Raw genomic sequence first — 13,549 nt, forward strand, 5'->3', positions numbered from 1 at the left:
AACCATGATTCAGCCCAGAGCAGCTCCGTTCTGTGTAGAGCTAAGCAAACAATTGATATTTCAGTCTGGTGGCTGAACTGGGAAAAAAAAAAAATCAGGGGACAAATTTGGTTAGTTTCAAACCAACTAAATTTGTTAGTTTTCTAGGTGAAATGAAACAGTTTTGTTTTGAAGTGTCATCTCACCAAGAAAACTTCAATGCTAAAAACTACGCAACCTTAGTATTTAACATAGTTTATGTAACATTATATATAGTTCGATCACTACATTAACTTTCAGGATATACGTGTGTCATTTTTAATACTATTTTTATTTTAATTTCAGCAACATTTCAACAACTCTATTGGTATGTTTCGAGTTCCACTGTTAGATCAACTAATACCGTCCTCTCAATCACCTGGGTTGTGTTCTCAGCACTAAAGCTACTAATAAAAAACCAAAATAGTCTCATCTTTGCTGCTGAACAAGAAAGAATATCAACCTTGCCAACATAGTTGTTCAGCGTCAACTTTGCTATCACATCCCACAAGGCAATCTGCCACAGTTAGCATAAGAAGAGGCTGACTTCAGAAATTCTAATCTTCTCTTAAGTGTTGCAACACCCTACAATGACATTAAACTGGTTCTAAGAGTTTGTGTCTCAGAGCAGCATCAAGACGATTTGTTACATTCCCACTGTAATGAATGTAGCTCTATGATTTTGAATCAAGCAAGCACTATCAGTGTTCATGTCGCGCTTCCCGTCAGTACCCAGCTCAGGCTGGGGAAGCAAATGATCCAATCAGCAGACCAAATTTGGTGATAAATCCTGGTCACATGTCACTTGAGGCACACTGCTCATACCCTAAGAACTTGAATGTTTTACACAGATAAGAAAATACATGTTAAAATTATTGGGTCTCCTTCTTGCTGTATTTCTTCATACTGGTGCCCATCAAAAAACTGTTTTATATATTTTTAAACAGTTGAACAAATATACACCAATGATAAGATAATATTTAGTGGTGGCAAAAAATAAATGAAGTGCCAATAATAGAACTGTTCTGAGTGGAAAATAGCCTGGTGACACTGGATTGTTTCCTCAGTTGCAGAGTAGAGTTTCTTGGAAGCAGTGGTTTTCTAACTAGTACATGGATAAGATCACTCAGATTTGGACTAAGCTGTCAGATAATAATAAACAATATGTAGGAGGTGTAGACTGGGGACAGGGACAAACGTTCTCTCTACTTCAGTTTTGGCCAGTGTTAATTAAGATCTGAAAGTTTTCGGAGTACTTTGGGCTTCCACCTGTGAACCATGACCTTTTTGGTTGGTAAAATCCATTCAAGAGACAGTGGGTCCACTATTGGTTCAACTGGATTTTAAAATTCCCCTTTCCCCTCTGCTCTACTTACATCACCTTCTTCCACCCGTCTGTCAGTTTCTCACATAAATATCTCCATGCCTTCCCTTAAAGATGAAATACTAGGATTACCATACGTCCGGATTTTCCCGTACATGTCCGGCTTTTTGGGCCTTAAATCCCCGTCCGGGGGGAAATCCCAAAAAGCCGTACATGTCTGGGAAAATAGGGGAGGGAGGGCCTGGCGGTGCTCGGCCAGGGCCGCTGGGGCTGGGGATGCGGGGGCTAGCAGTGCTCGGCCGGGGGCCAGGCACTGGCGGTGCTCGCCAGGGGCCGGGCCGGGGGCCGGGGGCACGGGCACTTGGCCGGGGGCAGTGCGGTGCTGGGCTGGTGCGGTGCTCGGCCGGGGACGGGGGCACTTGGCCGGGGGCCGGCGCCCCAGGGCCTGAACCAAGCCGAGCCGGGCGGGAGATGCCGGGGCCAGAGCCTCTTGCCTGGGCCGGCCGGCTGCTGGAGGGAGCCGCTCGGCCAGGGGGGACGGACTAGGCCGCGCCGCACCCAGCCCCAGCTTACCTGCTGCCTCCCTGTTTCAGGCTTCCCGCGAACATTTGATTTGCGGGAAGCAGGGGAGGGGGAGGAGCAGGGGGCAGAGTGTCCAGGGGAGGGGGCGGAGTTGGGGTGGGGCCGGGGCCCCATGGAGTGTCCTTTTTAAAAATTAAAATATGGTAACCCTAGAAATACCATCCATGAATTGTTCCAAGACACACACTACCATGACAAACCTCTATGCAGTCAACTAAATTAATGATGGCTAGATTGAGGGAGAACTGGAATTTTATTATACAAAAGTAAACATTTTATGTGTATGACTGTACCCTACTCCCCCCCATCCTGCATGTGTTGCTTCTTGCCTTAAATTGTAATATATTGTTGTACATAACTTAGCACAATGGAGGTCCTGCTCTTAATTGGGACTTTCCATGTGCTACAGTAATAAAAATGAGAAATTTGTCAATTTTTTCTTTCAAAAAAGTAAGATTCCAGCTTTCCTTCAGGAAGCAGTTGTTAAACCCTTACTCGAACTCTTTCAATCCCAAGAACCTCACCAGTTATCTTCTTGTTAATAATCTTTATTTTTTAATAGAAGATTGATGAGGTTGTGGCAAGTTAATTCGGTTACTATATGGATTCTCAAATATCCTTGGGCCCTATCAATTTGGTCTTAGGTCTAGGTGCCACGCCAGAAACCACACTGGTCATGTTGGCCACGGGTTCCTTGCTAGTCATGAACAAGAAAAAGTATAATCAATGATTAGATAACCAATACTAGAAACAGTGTGTCCATCCTTCTCCCAGGGGCTGGACCACATAAGAGGTTTGAGGGTCTGCTAGTGCTTCTAGGCAAAGAACTGAGACCAAGATCCTGAAAGGTATTTAGGTGCCTAATTCACATTAGGCACTTAATTCCCATTGAAATGAAATACCTTTGAAGATCTGGGCCTCACTCTTTTAGCTAAAAGAGTACTGGCTCATGCTTTTACAGCTACCGCTCAAAGGTTCAGTCCCCATTGACATCTCCTGTCCAGGAGTTAATCAAAATTAGTTTCAATTGGCTACTTTAGATAAGTTTGATCACAAAACAGTGCAACACTTTTGAACTCTGGCAGGAATAGATAGCCAGCTCTAAAAGCTCCTTTTCATCACATCTCAACAGCAACATTAGCTTTCCCAAATCAGGTCAGAAGGACAGCTAGGTAGATTAAGCTCAACCCAGACTTGATGGTGGATCCATGAACAAAGACTCTAGAGAAGGTGGAGATTATGTCACACACTTCATAGGACTCCAAGGCCAGATGGGACCATTGTGATCATCTAATCTGACCTCCTGTTTAACACAGACCATAAAACTTCCCCACAATAATTCCTAGAGCATAGCTTTTAGAAAAACATCCAATCTTGATTTTAAAATTGTCAGAAGAGCTTCAACAGAAGAGCTTTTTGCCATGCATTAGCTAATTAAAAAAACAACCTAGTTTAGGGATCTGGTCAGATAGCCATCTAAGAGTAAAACAGCAGCAACCATTGCTGCCTAGAGTGTTTTATCCCCCTCAACCCACCTACAACTCATGAGGCAATTACAAGTTTTCCAATCAGGTGCAGGCCTCACCACAGCTATTTATCTTTTTATCACCTCAAGATTGGTGAAATGTAATGATACACATTTTGGCTACACCTGCACAGAACATGCTGTTTAGGTTGTGTTTTCAAAAGGACACTCACACTCTGCTTCCTGAACTTTCCAATCTTTCCCCTCATACAATTCAAGTGCTTTATGGCCTCTCCAAAGCAGAGCAGAGCTGAACTGAAGTTTTGTAGTAACAGCCCTCAGACTTCAGTGACTTTACGCTGACAGGTTTTCAGGGAAATCTTGTGGATTTAAAATGCAGTCCATATGCTGGTCTGCCAGAGTTCTTCCAGACATGCCACAAGGCTTAACTATTTAGACACTTGAGTCAAAGGTGGTGTTTGGGAAGGCTTGCAAGTTCTTTCTGGAATCAGGGATTTTGAGCCCTTTAATTTATACTCAGCAAATTTGTTATTGCTTACTATTGAAAATGTTGTTACTGCAGATTATTTTAGGGTAATTAATATATTATATAAATAAAAATCCTTTAATTTATATAATATATAAATTAAGAAAGGGACCAGTTAAGTATCACACTTCACTGTATTTCTTAGTCTAAACCAAACAAAGATAATGCCAAAAGACAAAGTTCCTTCAAGAAAAAAAGATTGCCTTCAGTTACATCTGTACAGCTCCAAGCATTCTGTTGGCATTCAATAATAATGTCGACGTTAGGCAACATAAAATCTAAGTTGATTAGAATATCTAACCATTGAGATGTACAGCATCTGTGTTTATTTCATTATATAGTACTGCAGACATGGCATTTGTTTTTATTAGCTTGAATTTTACTACACTGCAATAAAGTAGTGTGCTTTTCAAGCTCTGGGTCCCATCAACAATATTAAAAATACTAACAAGATGGATCCATCAGTTACCTAAAATTAAAATAGCCTAGAGATAATTAGCTGATCAACATTCCCACACAGCCTCCACCGGAATTCTACGCCACTGCTTCCCAGCTCTACCCATCTTCCATCTCCTTAAGGGAGAAAAATAGGCCTTGTGGTGTGTATCGAATGTTAAACTCAGTCTCATTATAACTGAGAGGGGAAGATGATTCCAAAGGTCCAGGACTCTAATGAAGAACTCTGTGTAGATGGTTTCTGCATCTTTGCCACTTGCTACACTTAATTCGATAGAATAATCGCATTCTGTGCATGAACAAACTATTTTCATGCAACTTTAGTCCTTGGCCAAATATTTTCAGGAAAATTAAAGACATATTACTGAAAATTGCATTCATGGTGAGCTTGAAGTTAGAAACTGGAGTTATCCAAACACACAAATACTTTAAAACTATAAATACACCTCCCCCAAAAATGGTAAACAGAATTTTGTCTTATCTATATATAAAGTCACCTCTGAAATAAGAAAAACATAAGATTTCAGCAAAGAGGGTAATTTTTCAGAAAGTGTCTGAAATGTGGGCTTACAAAGAAAAAGTCACCCCTCAGCCAGAACTACAGAAGCTCTACCACAAGCCTATAATCATGAAGTGTTTTTACTGATTTTTCACTTCAGCATTTATACTTTCTCCCAACCCTTTTGCCAAGCTAGCAGAGTCAACCTTTACAAGTCATGTTGCACAGTATAATGGACATATATTCAGATTTATAAGTTTAGGAATGATCAGCATGACATGGCAGATATTGTGTCCCAACTGGTTTATTATTTAAAAATATATTGCTTAGAGGCAGTAGGAAACCTGGTATTGCTTCACTATTTCTATCTAACTATGCTTACCAGAATAGAAGAAGGCTGACTGTTGCATCTCAATCCTTAAACTGTAGCAGTTTTTAGGTCTTTTATTTAAGATTCAACATACCTATAGACACTGAAAAGAAAAAAGAAAAAAAAAAGACAGATTCCAAGGGGGCGTTCTAAGAAGATAAAAATTTGTTCCTAATCATTTAAATGTGTCCTACAATGTTAATAAAATTCCATCAACTGCACCAATATTTATATTGCACAAGCACCCACGGTCCCTCTCAGGATTGGGGTCCTATTGTACTAGGCTCTGTACAAATACATAGGAACATATGCCCACACTGAAGACCATACAAACAAAACCAGAAACATTAAGGGATACAATACACAAGCATAATAATGATGTGCAAATGCCTCATTAGTTCAATTTATTCATTCTTATCATGAAACTAGTGATGATTACATAAATATGAACAAGAGAGGGGGGAAGGGGAAGGAGGACATTGAGGGGAGAGAGGTGGGGGGAAAAAAGTGGGATGGTTGAACAAACAGAAGACAATGTCCTGACATCACAGGCATCCAGATGTGAAGGCTGGGGGGGAGAGGGTTTGAGAATAGGCAGCATCAGCTTGGCTTTTCCCTGATTTGCTGCTGAGAAAATCCAAAGAGTTCACTGGGGCAGTCTCTACCACCAGGACAGTGTGGATGGTCACTGGAGCTTGGTGTCTCTGAAGGGAGGGGCACTCAGAGTGGGGTGTTTGCCTGCTGGAATCCAAGGGAGGGAACGCTGTTTGGCCCCTCTCTCTGCCCCCTGCTCCTCTCAGCTGTTACTCAGGAATTCCCTGTTGCTCATGGGGGCTGGCACTACTCACCAACACATGCTCACTGCATCCCCATATGCAGTTAGAAGGAAATGCAGATTATTAGCTAGCAATGTATTTCTTTTATTGTGGATTTCTGTTGTCCAGGCCTATCTGGATTTCTTGCTCACCACACCACGCCTCTATGGTGGTGGAGTCACGGTATGTCCTCAGAGTCGGAGCATGTCCACAACCTACACTGTAATCCTAGAAGGCGTTACCCCAAATATTTCTGATCCCATCCTCAAGTTGCTGCTGCTGCTGCTGCTGCATGAAAAAATAAAAATGTCCAACATTCATGAAGGACATTTCATCCAGAGTACTGGCTGCAGAGCAAAAACCAACTAGTCAGTTTCACTCCGCAGATGGTGCTGCCTGCTTGTAAAGTGCTTCTGTTCATAAATATGGCACTACTCCATATCTGTTGTAAATGTTAATTGGCTTGAAGAAGATTGCTCACCGCCTGGTCAAGAAGCATGCTGTCAAAGAAGGTGGGCGAACAAGCCAACTACTGACTTGCCCCATCCTGATTAAGTGTGTTTTGAACCTGCAAAACTCTTCCCTTGCACATCTCAGACTATCATACCATCTAGGCACTTAAACAGCCCCCATCACTATTCTACGTGAATACACCCCAAATAACTAAAATTAATAGCTTTCTTCATGGCTTGTAGCAGAATTATCATGCATGTTAATGGGTGGGGAACTTGTTCAGGCCAAATCAAGACTAAGAGACATTCTGTATTTAGTTCTCAACATGGAAAGACTTGGGGTAGTTCTTCTATTACTACATTTGTAAAATGGTTCTTTTGGTTCATCTCCCCCACATATTCGGACAAGGCCTTACACAAGTTGGAATCCTTCTCAACACAGCATAACATTTACTATTTTAAAATTTGCAGTCTAAATGGTTAATAAAAGGAGACCCTCAAGGAGATAAACTAAATAAGGCTATTTGTGGTTTGAAACACCATGGAGACAAGACAGAACCAAAATTAATCTATATTTTAAAGCATTTTTAAGGTTTGGACTGTACTGAATACTGCACTAATTTACTGTGTAATAGAAATCAATACTTGACACAGAGAATACAGTAATGAAAAGCCTCAGAAGCACTAAACCCCAGGGCTCATTCATGCTTGTTCAGTAGGTCTGTTGCACTGTTATATACTATTTGTTGTTCATCTTGAAGAAAAGGTGTAAAAGTCTTATCCAGGTTATTGTAAGGCTCAAGCCATTATTAGGGTATGTCTTCACTACCGGCCAGATCGATCAATCCAGAGGGGATCGATTTATCACGTCTAGTCGCGATAAATCGACTCCCGAGCGCTCTCCCGTCAACTCCTGTACTCCAGCACCATGAGAGGTGCAAGCAGAGTCGACGGGGGAGCAGCAGCAGTCAACTCACAGTGGTGAACACACCACGGTAAGTCGATCTAAGTACGTCAACTTCAGCTATGTTATTCACGTAGACCATGGCTTAGTTTGATAATAGTGTTAATGGTTGCTTTCATTCAGGAGTTATTTCAGCTCTTCAGACAAACAGCCCACATACCAATGTATCTTGAAAAATAAAGTCCCACATAATGGCTGATATTTCAAAGTGGGGAGAGAAGATTGAAACCCTTACTACATTAAAAGAATTTACGGTTGAGAAGGGACACAGCACTGCAAGTGTAAAAAAGTTAAGGAGGTTAATACTAATATAAACATTTCCATGAATTTGAGTTTTAAATTAAAATAAAATAACAGTTTAAATGAACATTCTTCTGAACTGGATTGTCAATGTGCTTGTCAATAACCGGGGAGGGGGGGAGCCAAGTTGGAGGAAATTGCATTTGTAAAACATGAATCGGATTCAAGCTGCCTGAAAGAATGCCTGTCTGTTTATGCGCTCCCACAGTAATTTATATCAGTGGAAGCAATTCTGCTAAAATTCCCTAGATATGAATATTGGGGACAATGTATTCTCAGTGGATGGCCCCAGTTCTGGAATTTGATTTTGCATCCTATCAGACCCAGAGTCTGTTGAACTTTCAAGGTATGATGCAAGGCTCAACTATTCCCTCGGGTTTTTGCCTGACTGAAATGTGTTAGGTGCATGTACTGAGGGAAATAAGACAGCTTGCTTTTTAAATTGTATTTCATTTAGTTATTAATGCCTTGTATAAAGTTTGTAAGTGTTTATAAATATCCCTGAGATCATTTATAAAATGATTAGAACAAATGCTTTCCATTTTAGTGATCTATTAGAAAGCCACATTCAAAATAAGCTATATATCAGTGCCTCTTAAAAGTAGCCAAAATTATTACCCCTCAAATGAGTCCAATCCAGCAAGTTTGCCAGTTATTTCTAACCAGAAAGGGAGGGGTAGAGAAACCATTTTGAAGAGAATGTTCCACTAAAATTACATTTGACTAAATAGTTGGGTAAAGCTACTTTACCCAGGACATTCAGAAGTTAAGATTTATTATCCATTACAAAAATACTGGCATTAACTGAGACCCTTGTTGACCGAGCAAATAGACCAGGGGTCGGCAACCTTTCAGAAGTGGTGTGCCGAGTCTTCATTTATTCACTCTAATTTAAGGTTTCGCGTGCCGGTAATACATTTTAATGTTTTTAGAAGGTCTCTTTCTATAAGTCTATATTATATAACTAAACTATTGTATGCAAAGTAAACAAGGTTTTCAAAATGTTTAAGAAGCGTCATTTAAAATTAAATTAAAATGCTGATCTTACGCCACCAGCCTGCTTCCAGCCTGGGGTTCTGTTCACCTAGGCCTGCAGCAGGCTGAGCAGGGCCTATGGCCAGGACCCCAGACCTGGGGGCGGGGGTGTTTCAGGGGTCAGGGCAGAAGGCTGGGGTATGTGGTGGGGGGGTTTCAAGGGTCAGGGCAGAGGGCTGGGGTGTGTAGGGCAGAAGGCTGTGTGGGGGGGTTTCAAGGGTCAGGGCAGAGGGCTGGGGGTGTGGGAGGGGTGCAGGACAGAAGGTTGGGAGTGTGGGGGGGTTCAAGGGTCAGAGCAGAAGGCTGGGGGGTTCAAGGGTCAGGGCAGAGGGCTGGGGGTGTGGGAGGGGTGCAGGACAGAAGGTTGGGAGTGTGGGGGGGTTCAAGGGTCAGAGCAGAAGGCTGGGGGGTTCAAGGGTCAGGGCAGAAGGCTGGGAGGTGTGGGGGTGCAGGGCAGAAGGCTGAGTGTGTGTTGGGGTGTGGGGGGTTCAGGACAGAGGGCTGGGGTTGGGGGGTGCAGGGCAGACAGATGGGGCTGTGGGGGGTGCAGGGGTTCAGGGCAGAGGGCTGGGGGGTTCAGGGCAGAGGGTTGGAGGTGTGGGGGTGCAGGGCAGAAGGCTGGGTGGGGGGGGGTTCAGGGCAGAGGTGCTCCGCTCATGGGGGTGCTCCCAGCCCCCTGCCCTGAGCGGCTCATGGTTCGGGGGTTGGAAAGGATATGCCCTGTTCCACCCCCTTCCCCAAGGCTCTGTCCCTACCTCTCTCTGCCTCCTCTACGGAGCTGTGTGCACGCTGCTGCTCTTCCCCCTCCCCTTCGCTAGGACCATCAGCTAATTGGCCAGGGAAGGAGAGGAGGCAGGGCAGGAAAGCACCACGCAGGGGGAAGAAGCGGGGGAGGGGGGAAGCTTGGCTGCCGCAGAACCAAGCTTCTGCCTCCTGCCCCCGCAGATGAGAGCGGTGGGCAGGGGGGCCGAGTGGGGTTGGGGGCCGGGACCGCAGCAGGGAGCTGCGTGCTACTCAGAATCGGCTCGCATGCCGTGTTTGGCACACGTGCCATAGGTTGCCAACCCCTGAAATAGACCAAACAAGAGAGACTACTACACTCTAGCCCCTAGCAGAGGTCTCTCTGGTTTACAGATAAGGAACATTGGCTGGAAAGTCTGTCCTGTTATACCTGTACAAGATAGCTGGCTGTAAGAAAGCTCTAAATTCACAAAAACAATTAAGAAAAATAAGTATTTCATGCAGAAATTTGAGAAACTGAAATTTGAGAAATTTATCTAGCATGATCTCATATCAGGTCTCCTTGGTTCTTAGTAAAAGCTTTGAAAGCCAGAGCGAAAATTCAGACCACCACTTTCTATCAATTTCCAAGTCTGATATGCTTTTGCTTAATGGGGATAATTTGTGTCAAAATTGAGTTTCGTACATTGTAAATTTACATTTTTTCCAACTGGCCTTGATTTTGAAAGTTAGGTTCTTGCTAGTGCTATTGATTTCTGGAATGCTGTACTTTTAGATGGTAGCAGTGGTAGGACTATGCAAACTTACTCACATGGCTCTGCCAGCATGACTCACTCCTTGCACACTAATCCCCCTGTGTTTTCCAGTCCTCTGCCAGATACATCTATTTATATTGTGAATAATCTGGACAAAACAACACTGATTAGTTCCATTTTTGAAATGCTCATTCATGACTAAGGACCAAACTGCTCTACTTACACATGACTAGTCCATTGATTTACTGTGAGTAAAATGAGCATGATTTGACCCCATAAGATACAACCCCTCTTTTCACTTATAGTGCAAGTTACACTTGGACCTCAGGTGACCAGATGTCAAAAGATTAATGCATTAACCCAGTGATACTCAAACTGTTTTCCTTTTTATTTATATTACTGTAGAGCCTAGAAGCCCTAGTCATGGACCCAGACCCCATTGTGCTAAGCACCAAACACACAGAACAAGACAACAGTCCCTGCCCCTAGGGGCTTATAATCTAGTCATCACCATGACTCAGAGACTTCCTACCAAACAAAGCTTTTGAAAAGCAAGGACCCAGAGGAATGGCGTGTCAAGAATCCATGAGGGTCTCTAGTTGAAATTATTATAGGATGGATGCATAACAGGTTGAAAACCATGCTCAATGGTTCATTATCAAACTGAGAAGACATACCTACTGGGATCCCATTGGGGTCTGGTATTATTCAATATTTTATTAAAGACTTCTTGGATAATGGAGTGGAGAGTATGCCTGTAAAATCTCTGGATGACACCAAGTGGGAGAGGTTGTAAGCACTTTGGAGGACAAGATTACAATAAAAGTAACCTTGACAAACAGAAAAATTGGTCTGAAATCAGTAAGATGAAATACAGTAAAGATAAGCAAAGTATTTTGCTTAGGAAGGAAAAAAAATATCAAGTGGACAACTATAAAATGGGGGATAACCAGGTAGGCAATCACAAAAGAGATCTGGGGCTTATATTAGATATTAAATTAAAAGAGCCAACGTGATACAGTTGAGAAAAAGGTTAATATCTTTCTGCAGTGTATTAACAGGAGTGTTATTTAAGACACAAGAAGTAACTGTTCCACTCTACTCGGCACTGGTGAGTCCTCAGCTGGAGTACTCTCTCTAGTTCCGAGCACCACACTTTAGGAAAGATATGGACAAACTGGAGAGAGTCCACAGGAAAGCAACAAAAACAATATAAGGTTTAGAAAACCTAACCTGAGGAAAAGTTAAAAAAACTGGCTATGTATAGTCTTGAGAAAAGACAACTAGGGCGGACCTACTAACGGTCTTCAAATACATTAAGGGGTGTTAGAAAGAGGACTGTGATTAATTGTTCTCCATGTCCACTGAAGGCAGGACAAGTAGTAATTGGCTTAATCTGCACCAAGAGAGATTTGGGTTAGATATTAGGAAAAGCTTTCTAACCATAGGGATAGTTAAGCAGAGGAATAGACTTCCAAGGGAAGTTGTGGAATCATTGACACTGGAGGTTTTTAAGAACAAGTTAGACAAACACCTGTCAGAGATGGTAGAGATATAGTTGGTCCTACCCTCAGAGCAGGGGGCTAGACTTAATGACCTACTGAGGTCCCTTCAGCCCCACATTTTTATGATTCTATGGTTGCTCATTAATGCATTTTGAAATCCTCAAATGGAAAGTGTAATTACAAATGCAGGGCATTATTCTTCCTTTTAAATGATGAAATTATAGGCAGTTTAAGATCGCTTGGCCTATCTTTCCTTCACAAACACTTTCACAAGATGGCTTTTTCTTTCTTTACTTTTTTGCAAGACAACCTCCAGGATAGTCTAGAATACCTCTCAAGGTCCCTTCCAGCCTACATTTCTATTATTCTGTGATCCTCTTAGGTGAATCATGGAGCACTCAAAAAGGTATGAAAACCCCCTTTGCATAAATTATGCCACTTAGCCCATTATAAAATAATTGTCAGTGGCAGGACTAGGTTCTAGTCTGATATTCAATCTACTTCAAACAGGTATGCACTAACACAAAAGTAGCTATATGATTAACCAAGAATATTTAGATTTTAAGTTCTTTGGAACAGGGACCTTTTTTGTTCTGTATTGGCACAGCACCTAGACCAATGGGATCCTAGTCCGTGCCTAGGGCACTTGAGTGTTCTGATAATACAAATAAGTATTAATACTGTTCCTTTGCCAATCATGTGCTAGCCAAGAATTCTCTAATCAATCGCATTTCATCATTACCAATTAGCCAAAATGCTAAGATTTTAGTTTTCTTAAATTCTGTAAATGCTACTCAAAGCTTTTTCTGCTGGTACTCATAAGATGGAGTCTGATACTTGTACTCAGGGTTTGAAAGGAAATATTTTCAGATTTCTACTGAAAAAAGTGATTTGTCTGGGAATTTTTTTTAACATTCTTATAAGCATTTAAAATTATATTTACATCCAAGTGTATGAAAAGGCAATGGTACTATAGAGAACTCAATTAAAAGCCATTAGGGCAGCTGCACAGCATTCTGCTGCAGTCCTGAACATGACTCCTACATTAATAGCAATAGGTACAATTCATTCACAGAGGAGATGGAAGCACGCAGCCAACAACAAAGGAGTTGGTTACTTACTGGTAACCTTCCAAGGAACAGCAATGTCATCTGCTACATGGGCAGCCGCCTCTTTACTTACCCAGCCAAAAAACATAACACAGCACCTGGCAAGAACTCATGAAGCATGTACATAAAGAATGAACAGAAATAAATCGTGTTTTACAAAAGGACTACAAGTTCCATGTGATTTTGATTAATCAAGAACCATACATTTGGCAAATTGTGAGAGAATTTCTAATCAGTTGGAAAGAAATTGTCTGATATGATGAATAAATAGTTCTCTAGCAGAACTCTTTTTTCTATCCTTTCACCCTCAACAAATGTCAATATAATAAAATCAATTGAAACTTCCATTTGAGCCAAAACCAGATTTGTCAAAAACATGGCCATGACACATTTCTTGCCCATTTCACAAGAGAGGCTGACCTGTTTTCTGACATGCCTGAAACAGACACATTATATGATGTCCTTTGGATTATCTATCAATTTAGGAGTCATGTTCAGGACTGCAGCAGCTGGAAAAATGGGGGCTCAGCCTCTACTTTTTTCCATTACCATTTCTTGTCATCTTTCTCTGTGTCTGACAATTCATTTCAATTTCTGACTGCCATCGTATTC

At 42.0% G+C, this 13,549-nt stretch overlaps 1 protein-coding gene across 7 annotated transcripts in view; it reads right to left on the reverse strand.

The window, feature by feature from the left end:
* The window catches only part of CDKL5 (cyclin dependent kinase like 5), a 197,846-nt gene that overhangs the window by 85,024 nt on the left and 99,273 nt on the right, over positions 1-13,549 (reverse strand). For 3 of the 7 annotated variants that reach the window (XM_065580052.1, XM_065580056.1, XM_065580047.1), the window contains exon 4: positions 5,274-5,364. The exons of the other annotated variants lie outside the window; for them this stretch is intronic. The gene's annotated coding sequence lies outside the window, so the exon portion shown is untranslated. The remainder of the gene's footprint in view (positions 1-5,273; positions 5,365-13,549) is intronic. 7 annotated transcript variants of the gene reach the window in all.

This window comes from Chrysemys picta, chromosome 1 (genome assembly GCF_011386835.1).
Source record: "Chrysemys picta bellii isolate R12L10 chromosome 1, ASM1138683v2, whole genome shotgun sequence".
In the NCBI taxonomy this organism is placed as follows: domain Eukaryota; kingdom Metazoa; phylum Chordata; order Testudines; family Emydidae; genus Chrysemys; species Chrysemys picta.